Source organism: Hermetia illucens, chromosome 5, assembly GCF_905115235.1.
Source record: "Hermetia illucens chromosome 5, iHerIll2.2.curated.20191125, whole genome shotgun sequence".
Lineage (NCBI taxonomy): Eukaryota > Metazoa > Arthropoda > Insecta > Diptera > Stratiomyidae > Hermetia > Hermetia illucens.
Window position 1 is genome coordinate 52,090,331 of NC_051853.1, and position 20,962 is coordinate 52,111,292.

General features: G+C 41.3%; 1 long non-coding RNA gene across 1 annotated transcript in view; it reads right to left on the reverse strand.

The window, feature by feature from the left end:
* Positions 1-3,036: 3,036 nt before the first annotated feature.
* LOC119657445 overlaps positions 3,037-20,962 on the reverse strand; it is a 37,358-nt gene continuing 19,432 nt past the window's right edge. The window contains exons 2-3 of the long non-coding RNA XR_005250137.1: positions 3,604-3,801; positions 3,037-3,536 (exon numbers count right to left, since the gene is read on the reverse strand). This is a non-coding gene — a long non-coding RNA (uncharacterized LOC119657445). The remainder of the gene's footprint in view (positions 3,537-3,603; positions 3,802-20,962) is intronic.

Genomic DNA, 20,962 nt, shown 5'->3' on the forward strand with positions numbered 1-20,962 from the left:
ATTGATAGACCAATAGCTTATTCCAAACTACAATTTTATTTTATAGCTTATATATATTTCGGCAGCAACTTACCTCCTTCATCAGTACAAAGCTACTCAGCTGGCTTCATCAGTACAAAGCTACTCAGCTAGCTAGGTTTTGTGCGGCGGCTCGATAGTCTTGGCGAGGACATGTAAAGCTTCTACAAACGAGGAAGGGCCCAGATCCTTGTAGTTCAAACAAAAAATTTGCCTGGTGCTAAGAGTGTCTTTTTTATAAAAAGCATTTTAGAAAGGCCTTCATTGGAAGATGTTCGAAGACGAGCTCTTTGGTTATCTTCCTGGATGTGTTAACCATACAGAATGGTCAGTATGAAGACAGTAACTCAGTGTCTTCTTTGCCTTTGTTGCTCAGCACGAGTTACGCCACTTTCCAACGATAAGAAGAAATGCCCTTCAGGCGAAGCGTAAGTTCGTAAAGCAGAAGTTTCTGTCGATTGTGGAATATCAGTTTGAGTACTTCAGCCAGGATATCATCGAGTCCTGGTGCTCTTATTTTTTATAGAGAGGACTTTAACCAGCCATTTCATACTGGAAAGAGTGCAGTTCCCAACGCCTTGGATGGTGGAGCCCCAATTTATCAGGTGACGACATCGTAATGAAATACCCATGCATCTTCATCCACCTCTTTGAATAGTTTCTGCTGCCATCGAACTTTGCTTTTTTCGCTGTGCTCATTTCATTTTGTCGCAAGTCTCCTCTCAGCGATTTAAACTCTGTGCCAAACTACTATCTTGTACACTAAAGCTTAGAACGCTTGCCTACGGTGGTGCCAACTGCATCCACTGAACCTCTGAAGTGTCACCCCTCTCTACCTTTTCGAAAAGCTGCGACGAATTTCCCGTCCCCATTTCCACCGTTGCGACGTTTTGTGGATATTGAGGAAGGCGAGCCAGTGTTCACCGAGAGATTGAATGGACTACTTCGAACACCATGTATTAGTGTAGGTTTCTTGAGAAGTCTTCAGAAATTCACTTGTCCTTCACCGACGATATATGCGATTCCGATACGAAGATAACGTTAAGAATGCTTCCATCGGAGACTGGGCACCCACGCTCGGGTTTCATTTCCTGTCCGAGCTTGGAGACTGTATGCACTACTGAAATGCTCTAGCATTACTAAAGTCTCCACAAATCAGAATTTACCCTCCGCCTGGGTTGAAAATCCGGCATCATCTCATCCGGGGTTAGATAGACACTGAAAATGTTATCTCTAAATACCGAATGCAGAAAAAGCCTTGTCCCCTGTGAGTTGAGGCTTAAGATTACACTCAATGTCTTCCCTGTTTGTGGTAAAAGGCGACTAAAAAGGTAGGAATTTGTGGGTTGGCAACCAGCAAATTTCGATATTCCACTGCTACTGAACCCCCAACAACACCTCGGATTGGGACTGATCTCAAAGCAATGAACCTCGGGTTCCGAAGATGGACGGTTTTTTTCGGGAATGTGCGCGCGCACCTCGACAAGGGTAGCGGGAATCCTAAGAATGCTCGCTTTCTCTTCCTCGAGAATTCCAACTACATAAGCTGAACATTATGGGTTTAAGTGAAATAAGATGGTAGGATTCCGGAAAGCATACCTTCCCTTCTTGCTACATTAATGGCAATGTGCTTTTGTACTTTGGAAAGCCGAGTGATAGCCGATGCGTATCCAATGTCGGCGTGTTTTTGACGGATACTGCAAGGCGAGCTCTCTTGACCAGTGGACAGGTTTCTGATAGGAATTTGACTGTGAGATGGAATTCAGGAGAGCATCCTTGGAACTTTGATGGTCGACCTGAATACCACGGTTGGCTCTGACAGCACATTGTTAGAAGATGTGATGGGGGGTCACGGCCTTGGCGACAGTAACGATAATGGTAGGAGGTTCGATGATTTCGGCAACTTCCATTGTTTCGTAGTTGGTAGCACATTTTATATTCGTAAATGGTCTATCAAAAAAATAACTTTTTCCAAGTTTGGTGCGAATCGGTTTGAAAGCTCAAAATGAATAACGGTTTATAACTTATGGTGCAGACTATGAGACAACAATCAGCACTTCGTAGCGAGGGAAATTTTGATACAAAGAGTAACAAAATGATTGACTGAAATTAATGATGAATAATTTGAAAACAACTGAAATAATTTGATTGGAAAATAATGTATATTGAAGAAAAACAATCAAAATCGATGGCTTAGGTACTCATATTGATAAATGAGTCGAAATTTCCAGTCAATACGCAACTTCGAAGTGAATAAATAACGCATGCATCTCTTTCGAATCTGTAGTCGGCCAATTCTTTGTTTCGGTCGTCGAATGGTGTTGCTTATTTTGTGATGTGCGCTCCAAACAGGTCTACCGGAGGTCAATGTTTCCAAGGATCATTCCACGACGTCGACATTTGTAATATTTTTGCCTACTTCATATTTGTTCACTTTGCCCTGTAGATTTTAGGTGATTGCTACCTCCCTAGCAGATAGCTACCGGAACGTGCTTTGAGACGAAAGTTAAGACACATCTTGGCCTTTCACTCCGCTTCGCCTGCCGCAACAACAGATATCCTTGCCTTGCTTAGGGTTCACTCGTGCTATGCTATGTTTCTATGGGGCATGACTTGGTAAAGCAGTTGACTTCCTGGGAAATGTGAAGAATGTGAGGGTGATCAATGGGAAATGGTGAATGGCAGCGAACGGCATTACAATCTACAAGATCATCATAAGTCCTTTGTTTCCTTCACTAATTCCTCCTCTCAAAATCTGACTTTTTTGGAATCATTGAGATTGATTCTTTTGAAGGATATTGCTGCCACAGTTTGGGTCCAGCTAACAGGTACTGGAGTATTCCCTAACTTTTCGAGTAGTCGTCAGCAGAACATGATAGGTTCGAGTCACAAAACCATGTCCCGTGGAATTTCCCTCCTTTTCCTTCATCTGGTAGATGTGAGTTATCTGTAAAAAACAGCAAGCAGAAGTACCCAGTGGCCCCATTATGAATGACCCTGCTGGTATACACTACATATTATTTGAATATATAATTATTGTATAATGAACATATTGATAATGAGCACAATATGCAGGGTAAGTCTTCTTAATCAAAAGCTTTCCTGCATTCCACTCAATTATCAAATTGTCAAATACACAGTTCAAACAATAAATACAAAACTTATTCATTTAAAGTTGAATTAATAACAATTGTTCCTCGTTGAATTCATAAAACTCTTTGATAAGCACTTGGGCAGCAGGGGTTTAAATATCTCCTGCGGCACTAGTACTTAGAAAAGAATTTTTCTCGCCTTCAGATACTAAGTCGATAAAGAAAGTTGAAATGTCTCCTTGGAAAGGCTTTCTCCCTCTCTGCAGCAAACTAATGTCAATTTAACGCTGTATGGGAACGACTTTGTGCCCTGAAAAGTTTTTATCACAAAATAATCATTTATATTAATTTGTATTTTGGTCTTTATAGGAAACGGCAATCGGCGGATAGAATGACGTGTTGAAATACAGGAAAATGAATGCACCCCTGGAAAGAAAGTGAAAATAATTGTGAATAAATTATGAAATTATCTGGAAAGTGATATAAAAGTTACCTGAAATTTCGTTGTTTCAGTTTGGGCAGTTGGGAGCCTCAATCCAGGAGAACACAGCGAGCTGTTTATCTTGTTAATTACATCCTTTTCATCTGCTGGAATGAACCCATATGAGGTGAGTACTTGTATTGGCTCCAGGGTATGTTTCCTTGAATGGGTTGCAATTTGTCGGGTTCACTGTCAATTGCTGAAGTCTTTCTAAAAACGAAATAAAAACGAATGTTAATATCATTTGTCGAAAGAGAGATACTATCCAGGGGGGGGGGGGTGTAGTCGTGGCCATCTACGCGAAAAATACTTAAAGTTTGTCTAACCATAAATGTGGACTACTTGCTGTTACTTTCGGAATAAAAACCTACGCTTTAGAAGATGCATTCCAGGAGGATAACCAAATTCAAGCTGGTGGAGGAATTTAATTTTATATGAAGAGTATGCATAAATGGCCTAATATCTGCGTCAGATTTCGGCTGAAAAAGAAGTCAATTCAGTAAAAGATTTTTTAGCATTGGTTCAATTGAGAATCCTAATATGAGACGTTATCATAATATTAGGATCCATTACCTCAATTTATTTTTGATGGGCTCTAAAAATATCCCTTTAACCGATTTGGGTACTAAAACAATTTGCTGGCCTCTTTAGCAAGTGCCCTTTATTCATAGCATCTAAATAGCCAAATTTGATTCGTGCAATTTGTTCTTCAATATTTGTAAAATTTTCTGTTAATGCTAAGTACCCATAACAATAAAAGCCCGAGGCCAGGCTGGAATTTAAATGAAACCGCATTCATACCAGAATCGATTATCAGATAATGCGTCAAACAATCAACACATCAATATCTGCAATGATTTAGATGATAACTCATCCAATAAATTCTTCAAGTGGATTATCGTTGCATGCTATCAAACTAAAGAACAGTATGTGCTACTTTACAGTTTATAGTCCCGGTTTTTACAGCCAGTATATAATAAGCGACCAGCAAACTATGTGCTCCGAGTAGGTTCCTTAGTTGCCCAAAAATTGGAACTTCTATTAGCAGCTGTCAAAGTCATTCGAGTAGGCTGTGCTCTTTGCACGTTAGAGGCAAATTTCGAAATATCAGCCTCACAAACGTTCATGTCCTTACGGTTGGAGAGGACATCTCTTGCGAGGCAAGGAACCCTCGAAGCCTACCCCTCGTCCAACTATCAGCGTTACACGAGAGGTGCATACCTGATTTGTATAAATCCAGAAATAAAAATGTATACCGGCAACCAAATTGGTCGCGTGCTAATAGACCGCCTGTCGGCCTTGAAGGATGTGAAATCATTCCGGGAGGGGGTGGATGCTAATGTGGAAATGAAACACTATCTCGCTAACATTTTGCTTTAGACCCGAGTAACGACAATAATTCAGTTTACCTAACAATCAGCTGAGTGTAACGTGCAATGAGACAATCAACAAAGAAGCCTTCGGCAACATTATCATGGGGAAATCGATGCCCCAGTAACTAGAGCCAATAGGATTGCAAGTAGCTTATGAGGTAAAAGGAGATCTTAACCACTGTTCTCAATTGTGTAACATGAGGTTGAGTTACAGCTTTCGTAGATCAAATAGCTAGCCACGATAACACACCCATCCAAACGGAAGGGAAATCCCCATCTTGGCCAACACTGCACTCAAAGCACGCTAAGCCGACCACATTAATAGTATCTTCTTTCAACCTTTCTCCTAACAGTACAATCATTTTAAATTAAATTTACAATAAATCTACCATCGAGTGAAAGAAAGAAATGGTTGCTTAAATATCCAGAAAAAACAGGGGAATCAACATTATAATTTGAGGAATATTGCGTCCTGTCTCATCATCATCAACGGCGCAACAACCGGTATTCGGTCTAGGCCTGCCTTAATAAGGAACTCCAGACATCCCGATTTTGCGCCGAGGTCCACCAATTCGATATCCCTAAAAGCTGTCTGGCGTCCGGACCTACGTCATCGCTCCATCTCAGGCAGGGTCAGGCTTGTTTTTTTCTTCTACCATAGATATTGCACAATGCTGACCACAATGCCTCCTAGTGTACCGTTACGGTCTTGAATGAAGTGCTCTAACACACTTCAAGGCCCTGATCCAACATGGATTATTGCGCCAACGATTATTATTATTATTATAGATATTGCCCTTATAGACTTTTCGGGCTGGATCATCCTCATCCATACGGGTTAAGTGACCCGCCCATCGTAACCGTTTTTTATCCACAACCGGACGGTCATGGCATCGCTCATAGATTTCGTCGTTATGTGGGCTACGGAATCGTCCATCCTCATGTAGGGGGCCAAAAATTCTTCGGAGGATTCTTCTCTCGAACGCTGCTAAGAACCGCAGTCTCCGAGGAATACATGAGGACTGGCAAGATCATTGTCTTATACAGTAGCCTATGGTGAGACGTTTCGAGCGGAACAGTTTTTGTAAGCTGAAATAGGCTCTGTTGGCTGCCAACAACCGTGCGCGGATTTCATCATCGTAGCTGTTATCGGTTGTGATTTTCGACACAAGATAGGAGAAATTATCAACGGTCTCAAAGTTATATTCTCCTATCTTTATTCTTTCAGTTTTACCAGTGCAGTTTTATGTTGTTGGTTGGTTGGTTTTCGGTGCTGACGTTACCACCATATATTTGGTCTTGCATTCATTGATGTGCAGTCCGAGATCTCGTGCCGCCTGCTCGATCTGGATGAAGGCAGTTTGTATATCTCGGGTGGTTCTTCCCATGATGTCGATATCGTCAGCATAGGCCAGTATTTGGGTGGACTTAAAGCGAATCGTATCTCTTGCATTTACCTCAGCATCACAGATCACTTTCTCAAGGGCCAGGTTAAAGAGGATGCATGATAGGGCATCCCCTTGACGTAGACCGTTCTTGATGTCGAATGGTCTTGAGAGTGATCCTACTTTTATCTGGCCTCGCACATTGGTCAGAATCAGCCTAGTCAGTTTTATCATTTTCGTTGAGATACCAAATTCTCTTATGGCCGTGTAGAGTTTTACCATGGCTATGCTATCATAGGCGGCTTTAAAGTCGATGAATAGATGATGCAACTGTTGTCAATATTCCAACAGTTTTTCTATCGCTTGCGGCAGAGAGAAAATCTGATCTGTTGCTGATTTGCCTGGAGTGAAGTCTCTTTGGTATGGGCCAATGGCGTTCTGGACGTATGGGGCTATCCGGCCTTCCAAGATATCGGGACGAGGTATTGGCTAGTTGCTCAGCAGCATTCACTCTGTACAGGGAGCACACGCTCAATGAGAAAATGCTCAAATCGTTAATCCGTTGTCTTTGGCGAGTTCGTCGTTGTAGAATCCATCCTGTCCGAGGCTGCTTTTGTGGCTTCGTAACATAGATTTTTCGTGCAGGGTCGTCAGCTCTACCCAACCCCCAACCTAGAGGACCAGTTGGTACATTTTGTCCCTTTTGTAGGCGCGGGAGACTCGCCTTCATCCTTCTTGGTCCGCAGTTTTTCATAAGGATGGAACTCCCGGCGATCACCACGTGGAGGTGGAGATAGGGTTTGGTAGTAGAGCTGTTGGTGTTGGTTCAGCAGGCGTTTCCCGTGGTTTATGCTCCATCTTGGGTACCAATTCACGTTTTGCCCTGGGACCTATACTACCCTTTGACCGCCGGGTTCTGTCTGCAGACCTAATAATATTTATTCTCTTCACCCTTCGACCCATTTGGTAACCGGGTTAGCTTGTCTGGATTGAGTTCGCTAATTGTTTCATAATTTTGTCAAGTGGGACGAGGAGGTTCTCATGTGCCTTGCTGCGCCGGTCAACTCCTGGGTCGTTTCCAATCGATTTAAATGTTGAGGTCAATTTTAGACAGCTAGTTGCCATTGAGAAAAGTTCTCAGACACTCCTCAACAGTAGGTCCTACCCTATACTGACCGGAAATAGGTATTTATTTACTTGCCTTTTGAAGCAACAATATACAGAACAGAGGATTCCCAATTATATAATATATTACCGTTAGAGGAAAGAGAGAGCGAATAACTTAGTCTACACTTTAAACTAGGAGAAGCGACAGAGGAAACGGTTGTGGCGTTGTATATGTCGCATCATATCAGGATCGGCTAGTAAAAGTAACTATCAATCTATGCGTCCGAAATTCGAAAGTATCTGCGCTACATGTCTCACGAGTAGCAATGCGGAAGACCGTATCAAAGAAGGCAAACCTGATCACCAGGCGAATACAGGGTTTTTAAAGAGTGCAGATATTAAGGAAGATTCGGCTTTTTTCAGGTAATAGAGGTTCAGAATGCAGAGCCAGGAAGGCAGTTCTCTTTCGGGGGAAACTCCTTTTTACAGAAATTTTATCTACTGTACAGCTTCAAGAACAAGGTAGTCAAAATTATGGAATGAATACCAAATCCTGGAGCATGTTTCCAACAAGAAAGTATTGAGGAGGGCTGGATAGAGATAAAGTTAGAAGAAGAGCGTAAAATAACACTTGACATTTTGGGAGCACCATTGAAATGAAAATGAAACGAAATTTCTCGTCGAAAGTCAAACGCAAGTTTTGAACAGGGCTCAAAAACGGTAGAGATTCTCAAGGTTAGGAAAAATATGCTGAGGACCATTTTAGCGAGTAACATATCCAGTGGTATTTGGTGACGTTCAGTGCCAGCTTATTCACGAGGTGTGTGCGGATGGCCCAGCGGTTAGGCCCAGTAGTTAGAGCGCAGTCGTAGTAAAAAGTCACGGTTGAAATCTCACTGGTGATAGAGGTTCTTTATCATGACTTAATGCCGGATACCAGTCGACTCATCTGGGAATTGGTTTCTAGGTCAAAGTAATAATCATGGGCGAGCGCGATGCTAACCACATTGCCTTCTACAGTATACCTACACTTGAAGCGTACGTTTACGGTCTTGAATGAAGTGCTCTAACACACTTCAAGGAATAGATGCAATTGGATTGACGCACCAGCAATTATTATTATTTTTATTACTCATTGAATGCTAATGCATTAAAATGTCTAGATTCTCCTACAAGGGATTCATTAATACAGAATAGGAATAATACGGGTCTTACCGTAGAGCTGCGGCGAATTCCAGAGGGAGGAGAGACGCAACGGGATGGGCAACCATTACAAAAAAGTCTGCAGGATCTGTTTGAAAGATAGCAGGCGAGGCACGCGATAATTGAAGAGGGAAGATCGGTAAAGAGAGTTTGAACAGAGTATTTTTTGATTAACGGAATCAAAGGTTTGAGAGAAGTCTCTGCTAATAGAATTTACTTTCTACCGTGAATTAAGACATTTGTCAACGAAGTTAGTTAGTTAGAAGTGAACAAGGTTCCAAAGAGCAAATCGATATTTGACCAATCCGTTTGGATTGTCACTACAAGATGACCGAATTACGCGACCAATAAAAGGAAAGGGGTGAGATAGGACGATAGTTCACAGTTAAAGTAGGGTCACCACTTCTGAGAATAGGGATAATATGGTCCTCTTTTAAAAGAGGTGGGAGTAGTCCTCTGCAATTGTTGTTGAAAATTATATATAGAGGAGGGTTGATGGAAAAACTTAGGAAGTCCATCAGGCGACCAATGGTTTTAAGTTAATGAACGAAGAATTCAGCCAAGAAGAAGCTAAAGAGAGTAGCGTGAAACGATTCAGAATAGCTGGCATCTAGAAATGGCGTAGAAAAAGCAGCAGACGATGAGGTAAAAATCAAAGAGAAATAGAAACAAGGAAGCTTGTGCATGTTTCAGCCGATCTCCGCAGTCAAATATTGTATGTTAGATGAGAGCGGTCAGCCAGGAGAAAGGGGCGTAGTTAAGCTCACCGATCATCTGTGATCCACCTGCTTTCCATTGAATTCGTGAGAATTCGACCTCTTCAAGATATAGCGTATTGGCTCAAAGGGGGCATGCCTGAGAAACTAATGCATATTACAAAGCCACCAGCTAGAATGGGTCGATGTTGTATTCTCACACCGACAGAATTTTTTCTTTGCTCAGCAAGAAAAAGGAAATATGATTGAATAGACTAAAATATCATTTCCAAAATAGACCAATTGTTTTCACGACATCATATGAAGAATGGTCAGCAATTTTACCTTCAAATTTAAATATGGGGTTATTTTGATTATATAGTTTACCGTCGCACTATTCTTACTTCAAACCGTGACGTTTGAAATAATGGGAACATTTGCTTCGAATCAATATCTGCGCATAACTTATCCAAACTAATAACCGGCCTCTAACTTCTTAACATCATCATCATCAACGGCGCAATAACCGGTATCCGGTCTAGGCCTGCCTTAATAAGGAACTCCAGACATCCCGGTTTTGCGCCGAGGTCCACCAATTCGATATCCCTAAAAGCTGTCTGGCGTCCTGGCCCACGCCATCGCTCCATCTTAGGCAGGGTCTGCCTCGTCTTCTTTTCCTACCATAGATATTGCCCTTATAGACTTTCCGGGTGGGATCATCTTCATCCATACGGATTAAGTGACCCGCCCACCGTAACCTATTGAGCCGGATTTTATCCACAACCGGACGGTCATGGTATCGCTCATAGATTTCGTCATTGTGTAGGCTACGGAATCGTCCATCCTCATGTAGGGGGCCAAAAATTCTTCGGAGGATTCTTCTCTCGAACGCGGCCAAGAGTTCGCAATTTTTCTTGCTAAGAACCCAAGTTTCCGAGGAATACATGAGGACTGGCAAGATCATAGTCTTGTACAGTAAGAGCTTTGACCCTATGGTGAGACGTTTCGAGCGGAGCAGTCTTTGTAAGCTGAAGTAGGCTCTGTTGGCTGACAACAACCGTGCGCGGATTTCATCATCGTAGTTGTTATCGGTTGTGATTTTCGACCCTAGATAGGAGAAATTGTCAACGGTCTCAAAGGTGTATTCTCCTATCCTTATTCTTGTTCGTGTTTGTGTTTGACCAGTGCGGTTTGATGTTGTTGGTTGATTCGTCTTCGGTGCTGACGTTGCCACCATGTATTTTGTCTTGCCTTCATTGATGTGCAGCTCAAGATCTCGCGCCGCCTGCTCGATCTGGATGAAGGCAGTTTGAACGTCTCGGGTGGTTCTTCCCATGATGTCGATATCATCAGCATAGGCCAGTAGTTGGGTGGACTTGAAGAGGATCGTACCTCTTGCATTCACCTCAGCATCACGGATCACCTTCTCGAGGGCCAGGTTAAAGAGGACGCATGATAGCGCATCCCCTTGTCGTAGACCGTTGTTGATGTCGAATGGTCTTGAGAGTGATCCTGCTGCTTTTATCTGGCCTCGCACATTGGTCAGGGTCAGCCTAGTCAGTCTTATTAATTTCGTCGGGATACCGAATTCCCTCATGGCCGTGTACAGTTTTACCCTGGCTATGCTATCATAGGCGGCTTTAAAGTCGATGAACAGATGGTGCAACTGTTGTCCATATTCCAACAGTTTTTCCATCGCCTGCCGCAGAGAGAAAATCTGATCTGTTGCTGATTTGCCTGGAGTGAAGCCTCTTTGGTATGGGCCAATGATGTTCTGGGCGTATGGGGCTATCCGGCCTAGCAAGATAGTGGAGAATATCTTATAGATGGTACTCAGCAGCGTGATACCTCTATAATTGCTGCACTGTGTGATATCTCCCTTTTTATGTATGAGACAGATTATGCCTCGTTGCCAATCGTCAGGCATTGATTCGCTGTCCCATACCTTGAGCACAAGTTGATGAACCACTTGGGGTAACTGGTCGCCTCCATATTTAACCAATTCGGCTGTAATTCCATCGGCTCCTGGCGACTTATGATTTTTTAGCCGATGAATTGCACGGACTGTTTCTCCTAAACTTGGTGGTGGCAGTATTTGTCCGTCGTCTTCAGTTGGCGGGACCTCCAACTCGCCGATGTTCTGGTTGTTCAGTAGCTCATCAACTTCTTAACACTTTTACTAAACAATATCAGAGGAGCTACAGATGCATTTACATACAATTTAATGCTGGATACCATCATCTCAGATGGCATTAAAAAATAGCCACAAGTCGGTACACATTTCTAAGGCTACATAGGCCTTTGGTTCAGTAATCGTTGACTGTATGTCAGCTGATCACTGACAGTATAAGCCAACTAGTAGTCCCGCGGGGAGGGACGGAAGAGGGGGGGTGGTTTTAGTGGGTGTGAATCCTACACACTGCTGCAACCAAAAAAAAGCCAACTAGTGAGGTTATTTTCCATCGTTAAATGTTGTGGGTCATTCAGACGGAGTGGCCTTATATCAAATTTCACTGACCACCTCACTCAAAATCAGATGACTCCTGGTTTCGATGCGGCCAAGTAATGCCTAAATCGTTCATCCAGTTGTCCATAATGCCAGCAATGAAGTAACATCAACAAAAAGTAAATACAGTCTCAATATTAATGAGCTTGGGGAGATAGTAAATGGGAGGAAATTTTTCCACTACTTAGCTTAATAAAAATAAAGTATTGCAGATAGCTAGTGTACGAGGATTAAATTGTGATTTAGGAATGGAAACAATTGGGGAATACATCAGAAGAATGATTCATTGCAGAGAAAGAAAGCGCTAGAAAACGCTGTAGTAAACCGAAGGAATGAAGAGGGATTTCGTGAGTAGTGAAATAAGTTTCCAGGGCAAGATCAGTCCGTAAAATGTCACTAATCAATAAGAAAATAAGCCAGAAGGTTACCTACTGAATTGAACATATTTCCAAAGAAAGTAAATCCTATTTTCAAAAGGTTACCACATGAAGGAGAAGGATCTATGAAATGACAATCTTTAATTAAACTAGAATGCGGTAGCTGAGCTTGTACTGATATTAAAAGGGGGTAAAATTCTTGACTCTTGTAGTTAGATAGTTAGATACCCTTAGTGCAAATTGATGAAGGACGTCGAGAAATAAAACATGGTCACCAAAGATGCGTGCCCACTAATCAAAACCCAAAAGTTGTTCAGACAATAAAAGTAGGTCAAGCTACGACCTTATCATTTGTTGTTGACTGAAATCTGTATTATTCATCGGGCTTATATTTTGTATGAACTCTGGTAGTCCCTAAATTTCCGCAAGAGGTTGTATAATTTTCAGAATGTTGGAACGGTACCGCGATATGAAGGTCATTGAATTTAAGTCTCTGATGATCATATATTGGATCCTAGTTCTTAAGTTTCTAGCGACTGTAAGGACCAGTATATCGTTTCAATAAGGGACATATATATTCCTAGATGCACCATTGCAGGTAGTATGCCAAGAAGAAAATAAAATCCCTGAAGGCAGCACTCCATGGGCTCAAGGCCAACATTGAGAAAGCGACATCCGCAAAAGAATATGCTTTCCGTGAATTCATGGACATCGCAGACGCCTTCAACCATATCTGATTCGCAACAATTTGTAATGCCGCAAGACGGCACGGAATCGATGTTAACCAAATGGATTCGTCAGCTGTTGGGATGGAACAAAATCCTATTGAGACGGGATGTCTTTTGAGCTTTCAGTAGGGAGGATGTTTTTATTCCCTGGTATGGCTCCAGGAGGACCCAAAGATCACTGTGCAACCATATGGAGGCGACCCAGCCCTAATCATGATCGGCAAATTTGCGGTCACAGATCCTGTTACTTGATTACAACTCCGCTGATCATACACAGTTGGTGCCTCCATGAACACTCACGATAAATGCTAGGTAGCTATACGCTTCTCATTTTATCAGTGGTGGAAATCCAACTGATACAAACAGCCAAGTATCCAGGAGCCCATTTTGACTCCAAACTCACGTGGAGATAATCTCCAGGGACAATATTAAAAATTTTGGAGAATCCTCTGGTGCTGTAGGATTACGATGGTAAACGAGTTTACTGTATGCATACAATCATACAGAAACGGTCGATTACCCAAGAATAACGACGATGAGTACTGTGTCGACTAAGGCGCTCAAAGCTATCTTAAATCTATCTATCTACCTATCTATCATTTGGAAATGAAATGGGTTACTTATGCATATAAGTTGGATAGTAAGAGGACATTCTCTGTCGTATTTGTAAAAAGTGAAAGATAGTCGGCAAATGGTCATAAGTCTTTTGGGTTTACATACTAAATAATCTCCATATCTGGATTAGGAAGACAAGTTGGGCTAAGAGATGCTCTGGGAAAATTTGCGTATGGAATTGGCCCGACCTTTTGGAAAATGACGACTATATTCCACGCAGAAATATATGTACATTGAAGCAGAAGAATGCTAGCGATCAAAATATCGAGGTTGCTTCATCCGATTCTGTTCCAAGAGTGCAGCATTATCACCACTGAATAGCAATAAAAGAGCGAACCAGTTGGTGTGAAGTTGCCACTGCTTGCTTGGTGCTTGGTGAAAGTTGGCTGACTGAAGGAAATATTTCTGATGAGACTGTCTATGCATTGGAACACCGATGGTAATGAAAAGGCTGGAACTGGCTCGTCAAGAGCCTTGGTTCACAGGGAAAACATTCGGATGGTGGTTTATATGTCACCAATATAACGGAGAGAAGGAGATGGCCCTGCGCTTCATATGTAACTGCATGGCGTTCTCAAATTTCACACCAAGAAACTTCAATAAGGTTTTCTTTAATGAAGAATCTGCACACTCCCAGCCTTTTCAAGTATCACAAAAGTTTGTGCAAGCCGTAACCAGTTTGAGGGGCAGTAGAGTGGGCCTAATGAAAGACATGCGTGCTTGGAGTTGCGGCTCTTCCACGAAACTAAACAAACTATGGCTGTTTCTATTTGCTTTTGTAGGTACCCCGCCACTGGAAGATTACCACCCTCGCATTTTGACATGGTTTAATGAAATGAAGAACAATACTTCGACTATAGAGAAATGCCTTATATAGTTTGAGGTTGTGGTCTAAGAATAGAAAGTATGTCCTCTTTGTTGCAAAAGACGATTAGGACAGAAACTTGCGGTTTAGCAGGATTTAAATTTCGAAACTATTTTGCGATCGAAATGTCAATAATGGTCATGATTCTTTGCTATGAAAAAGTTGTATGATTATTTTCTGAAATAAGGATACCAAGCGCCCTCTTAATACCCGCTTCCTAAACTTAAGGTTATATTCGGGTAATATAAGCTGGACACTCTGTGTCTAAATGATCTGAGATGATCTATTGGGAGTACTCCTCTTTATTTTGCGGTACCCTCATATCCTGGAACCAGAGTAAAGCCACCGGTTCTGATGGCCTCCTGGTTTCCGCTCTGCATCCTAATATATTGTCCGTATGGCTCAAGTGGTTAGAGCAGTATTCTGGCCTAAGACAACAACTAATGAATAATTTGGTCGGCGTACAGACCAGGTACCCATGGACGTGTTCTACAGAAAGCAGAAGTGGCAGTGGGTATACATTAGTGAGTGAAAATCTTTTGCAGTTTATACCATGCAATGGAACCCACTACCTCAGAATAACCGATATCTTATAGTTACGTGAGATAGATCAGTGTAACATTGCTAAACATCGACAGTGAGAAAGTGTAGTCGTCCAGTGACCTGTGAGCTTGCTCCATTGTATCGTGTGTCCCTGGAAGGCCAAACTGGTGCAGGACAATGACTTTGTTCTCCATTAGATATGGTGTTATCTACGAAACAATTAATTTTTCGAATACACTTGATAGAATGGGTAACATACTTACAGGATATGATGAAGGATACAACCTGGGTCTGAACCATTCTACATTTGGAAGTCAACGGAATGTTCTAAACTTTTGAAGCTCCTGGAAATGAGAAGCACCTCTCTACTTTAACCGTAGATACTTTTGAATGTCTTATCTCCATCCGCGCAAATGGGAGGAGGAATATCATTTCCACGTGTATGCCGGTCCTTTTTCGGGATCGCTTCCTACCCATCATCAATCAATGTCCGGATAGCCGAGTGGTTAGAGCATAACGCTACCATACGGAAGGTCGCGGTTCAAATCTCACTGGTGGCAGTAGGATTTGTATCGTTATTTGACGTCGGATACCAGTCGACTCAGCTGTGAATGAATACCTGAGTGAAATCAGGGTAATAATCTCGGGCGAGCGTAATGCTGACCACATTGCCTCCTATAGGGTACTGTAATCCTATAGTGTATCGTTACGGTCTTGAATGAAGTGCTCTAACACATTTCAAAGCCCTGATTCAATATGGATGGTTGCGCCAACAGTTATTATTATTATTATTCCTACCCAGCTTTCCCTCTAATATTAGAGGCGAATTAGATTGAAAACGTTTTCTCATCCTTTTAGTAGTTTTTCATTGGGAAAGGTCACTGTGCCCGTTATTCTCGTTTGTGCTTCAACTTATGGCATTCTACATAGACGATGCACTTTTTTTTGAAGGGTTGATTGCACACGGATGTGGAGTCGTGTTTAGTGGCTTCAATAATCACTTCGTTGTATTTTAACAGTAACCCACTTTTATTATTCTTGGTGTAGATACGACCGAAAGTTTCATAATGACGGGCAAGTGACCTGAAAATAGCATGCCTCGCTCCCTATCTCATAGTAAGCCTTGCTCTCTATTTTGATTCATATTTTATGTAACACCTAAGTGAAGTATATTCAAATTCGAATAAGTGGACTGTCTAGAAGGGACCATGTCCAGTCCCGTGTTTTGGGATAGGCGTCCTACAACTGCGATACTTTGAAAGTGATCGGTCTGGATTCTCAATGAATGTGCAATAAAATCCCGCGCGGTAGGAGATCTGTTCCCATCAAAATTGAGATTTGGTTTAATTTAAAATGTAACTGAAAAGATACCCTTAAAGAATACTTTGCTTTGGGGGGAAGCCTAGGAGAATATGCAGCTTTGCATAATCCGCTGGGGGGCAGAAAGGGTATTGAAGGCCATGAACTATTTCTTGATGGTTTTTTGAAGGTATTCCTTGGAAATTTCATTCTTGCAAAAAATGAGAGTATTTGATTTGATTTATGAAATCATTGGAATCACTGCAGTCGAGATATGAAATGTTCTGAAGTCAGGTGGTTGTCATAGTTCTATAGCAACAGTTTTTCAAGAAAGGCTCCATCCTCTTCTTTACTTATATACTGAATTTACCAACTGGAAATTTCAACACTTGCAGATCTTATTCAGAGTATGAATTCTGGCTTTAAAATTGCATCAGAATATATTTAGAACCACTGAAAGTGTATTGAAAAATATTTTCTGAGTTGGAAAATTTGGCTGAACTGGCAGCAGAGTCAACTCTCACTTTTACAATGAAATGACTAAGTCACAGTGGAAGGAGTGAACACAACTTTTAAGGGAAAAAAGTCGAGTATTTCGGAATGCATCTGGAGAAACATCCGTTTTGCGGAAAACGCAATCTTTTTCTTAAATTCTCCCCGTTCAGTAGCGAGTTCGTTTTGGAAATTAGGGAAGATATGTTAATACTATAAGTAAAGCCGGGATTGAAAAGCCTGTACTGTTAACTAACAACTCGAAATTATAATTCGAGTATAATTTTTTCTCGTATAAATCCTACGTGCAATGACCAACCAGGAAATTCAATATCGGGGCCCATCGAGCGCCTTGTTAAAGTACAGAGAAGCAATGGAGTATTTTCATTTTAGCTCCATGTCACTTTGACACTTCAGGAATTTTCAAAGATAGGTTAAAATTTCATCAGTAAAAACAGTAATGACCGCTGATATATTCCTAAATTGAAGTTAAAATTCTAGCCCTTTAATTTAAAATTCATAAATAATTAAAAGATTCAATCTTTTTGAATTTAAATAAATGTTTTTTTTTTGTTTGTCATTATTTTCTAAAAAAAATTGATCCAGCAAGTAAAAAATGTCAAAATAATTAAAAAGTAATAAATTCTTCTCACTTCGACTCAAATAAAATAAGATTAGATGACCCCTAACCCTCCCCAGACCCTCGTATCAATTCTAATGACTATTCCATTAAAATCCAGAAAAAGAACGATTTACCTATTCTTAAATCATTGCGTCAATTGAATTATATCTGTGCCCCCATTATGTCCTTGCTCCTCCCTGTCCAATAAAGCCAATTCCGCGGTGATATGGACACCACACACAATCGCAGACAATCGCCAAGAAAAAACGATAAATCTCATTGCTCTGCATATAATTTACTATTACTTGCAGCGTTGACACATAAATTGACTAAATTCTACTTGAGTAACCCCAATCCTACGCTTTTTGAACAATTGCACGCATTGAGCGGACCGACAGGGGCGAGTAAATAGGCCTGAAGTGGTCATTGTGACCGGTAGGCCGTCAATTGCTGAGTTACAAAATGAGAGGAATTTTGATGACGACGGCCGACTCGGAACGGAATGGTGACTGGCTGGCTATCATCAAGTCCCGGAGTCCGACAATAGGGGTCAATTAAGCCAATTTAAATTTAATAAATTAAGGAACTATTAACTAATTTACATGCACAATTAACTTGTTTATGCCTTGTACTTACTCCACTTTTGCTGTTGTGTTGGAACGTCTAAATTGTGTGTTTTTCGCCAGCCCGGACCGGGAATGCACGTTTGAATTTGAGCAAGGGTGTGTGCGCGCCTGAATGGAAAATGCACGTATAGGAATGATAGGGCTTCGGAAAATGTGTCCCCTACGTATTCATACATTTTGTAGTGCCCATTCTTCATCAACATGTGGCTGTCTTAGACCCAGCAAGATCATTGTCCCACACAATCTATGATGAAAAAGGCAAGTAAATCTTAGACTTGTGTAATATGGATTGTATCTAAAGTTACAAGCTCGTTTCAAGGTTTAGTCGAAACTACGAAATTTATAGGTAACGCCTTGCTATTTTTAGCTCCAAGGATATCGCCCTGAAAACAGGCGTTGCTTGTTTGTCAGGCAAATTAGGAAGGGCAAGCAGAGCTGAGATATGAAAAGAACTCTAGGACCCTGAGCAGGCAACTGCTTAGTATCTTTCTATCAAAATAGTGAAAGTATTTGCATAACAGCACAGACACGTATCGTTGCAATATAGGAGGAATCATCTGTTCTAAAAAAGTTTTTAGGCACAAGCTACATCGCGAAGCACATTTTAGCTCCGCTTTATATTCCACTGTAGAGTAATACTTCCACATTTAAACGTCATGGTACGAATAAAAGCAGCGGAAAATGTTTGTTACTCAGCTTCCTTTTTATGATTGTTTATTATGATTTTTCTGAACGGTCGCCATAGTGCCACACTCGCTATTGTGTATACAAAGCGGACGGATTTGTTCGTTTTCAAAGTACTTTACTGGGCTTACTGGCGGAGTCACTACTTCTCAACTCCTCGGGGCAAATAGTTTCATCTTGGCCACGGACGATATTAAAATGTCAAATAAGTAGACTTGCGACATGCCATCCACATAATCTAGATAACATGTACCCCGGAAAGCCCCAAGAGAAACATTGCCCGAGGGGGTTCAAACAATATCATATACAGCAAACATTGTCGTTGAAAAGATACAACGCGGGAGGAGCTTTAACTTTGTCAATGTTACATAAGATGTGGCTGTTATTTCCCTCTGTAAGGCACTCGTATGTTGTTCATTATTCCACATCTTAGCGTTACTTTGAGAAACAAACAGGAAGAAGTCTTAATTAAACTAAATATGCTTGAAGTCGTCAATTAAGTACGTTTGCGGGGGAGATGAGCGAATCAGAGTTCCAGGATGCATCTCTGATGAGTATCCTAAGATTTTTTAAATGATTCTGACTGAAGTCAGGAAGTTGAAATATTAAGCAACCTGTGTTGCTACGTATCCAATTGACATTGAGATTGTTTATCGCAATTAACACCAAATCAAACGTGTCTTTGACATTATTGTTGTAAACAACTATACGGTGGTATCCATATTAAGCAAGCATCAAAGCCGCATATATGTCAAATAAGTGAAATACCCTCAGGAATTATTGTGGTCTAAAATGTCGTGGAAGTGTCGGGCTTGTAGAAAGTGAGTGTGTTGACAACAGACGAACATCTGAATTATTCATTTTGCTAACATTAATAAGTAATTGAATTGAATTTAATAAGTAATTTAAGCGTATTCCTCCATGATGACAATTGCAAGAGTAACGATCATAGAATAGCACAGGTCCCCGGGCGAAAACGTGGATTGGTACTCATGATGGAGCATACGACCTGGGAAACACCTGCTTAACCAACACCAATAGCTCCAACTCCAAACCCTATCTCCACTTACTTGTGATGATCGCTTGAAGTTTTCTTAATGGAGAACTGTAGACGGAGAAGGAGGAGGGCGCACCTTCTCCGCCTAGAAACGAGGCTAAATGTACCAACTAGTCTTCCAAGGTGAGGGTTAGGTAGGGCTTACGGACGAACTTTACACGGAAAACCACTGCCACGAAAGGAGCCGCGGATTAGATGAACTACACAAAGGCATTCAATAGACAAAAGATTTGCCTATATTTTCATGAAACGTGGGGTCATTGTACAAATAGGGGCTATTAAACAGCTAGTGGATACCCTTCCCTAATATAAGGCTGATGTAAAAACTTTAAACATAACACGTTGGACAAGGACCGCTGTGCTGGAGAAAAGCCATTACACCGAAAATATATAATGGTGGCTATCCAGCAAACCATGTGCCCGGAGTAGGTTTCTTCGTCAGTCAAAAAATGAACCCTGTTGTCATCGGCTTTAAAGACATAAGTGAGCGGCCGCGGATTCTACACTAGCAAGAGAAATTTCGTAACAAAACTCGTTAAAATACCTTTTTCGGGGCAAAGGGCAGCTCAGGTAAGATACTAAAATCTTACTTGGAGATTTCAATAGATTTGTAGGGGTGGATTCGGCGATAGCCTACACCAAAATCACGAATAATAATGGCCTGTGGATTATTCAACTAACAGGGATACAAGGAAACGTTGTTAGAAGAACCGGAACCGGTTTGGATTAAAGCCGGGACACAAAAAATGTTGGCCTCGCCACTTTCAATCACGTATTGATCGATTGCCGCCAACTCTCAGCTTGGATGGATGTCCCCATATATAGGGGATAAATATAGATCTGGATTACTATCTCCTTATCAGTGTACTTCAAGTTAGAATAACACCACCATTTCGTATCTAATTAGACAATCAGGTGAGATTGAACACTGAAACCATCCACAACAAATTTCTTCGTAACAAATATAAGGGGAAAATGAATTCCCCAATAACCGCGGCTAACAAAAATGGAAGATGAACCATCGGCAAACCTTCAGAGAGGTAATATTATAGCAAATCAACGTCTAATGATAGGCAACGAGGTAATAACTTCATACGTAAAATAGGGGATATCCCGCAGTGCAGCAATTTTAGAGGTAACAAGTTGTTGAGTACTATCTATAAGATATTCTCTCCTATCTTGCTAGACTGGATA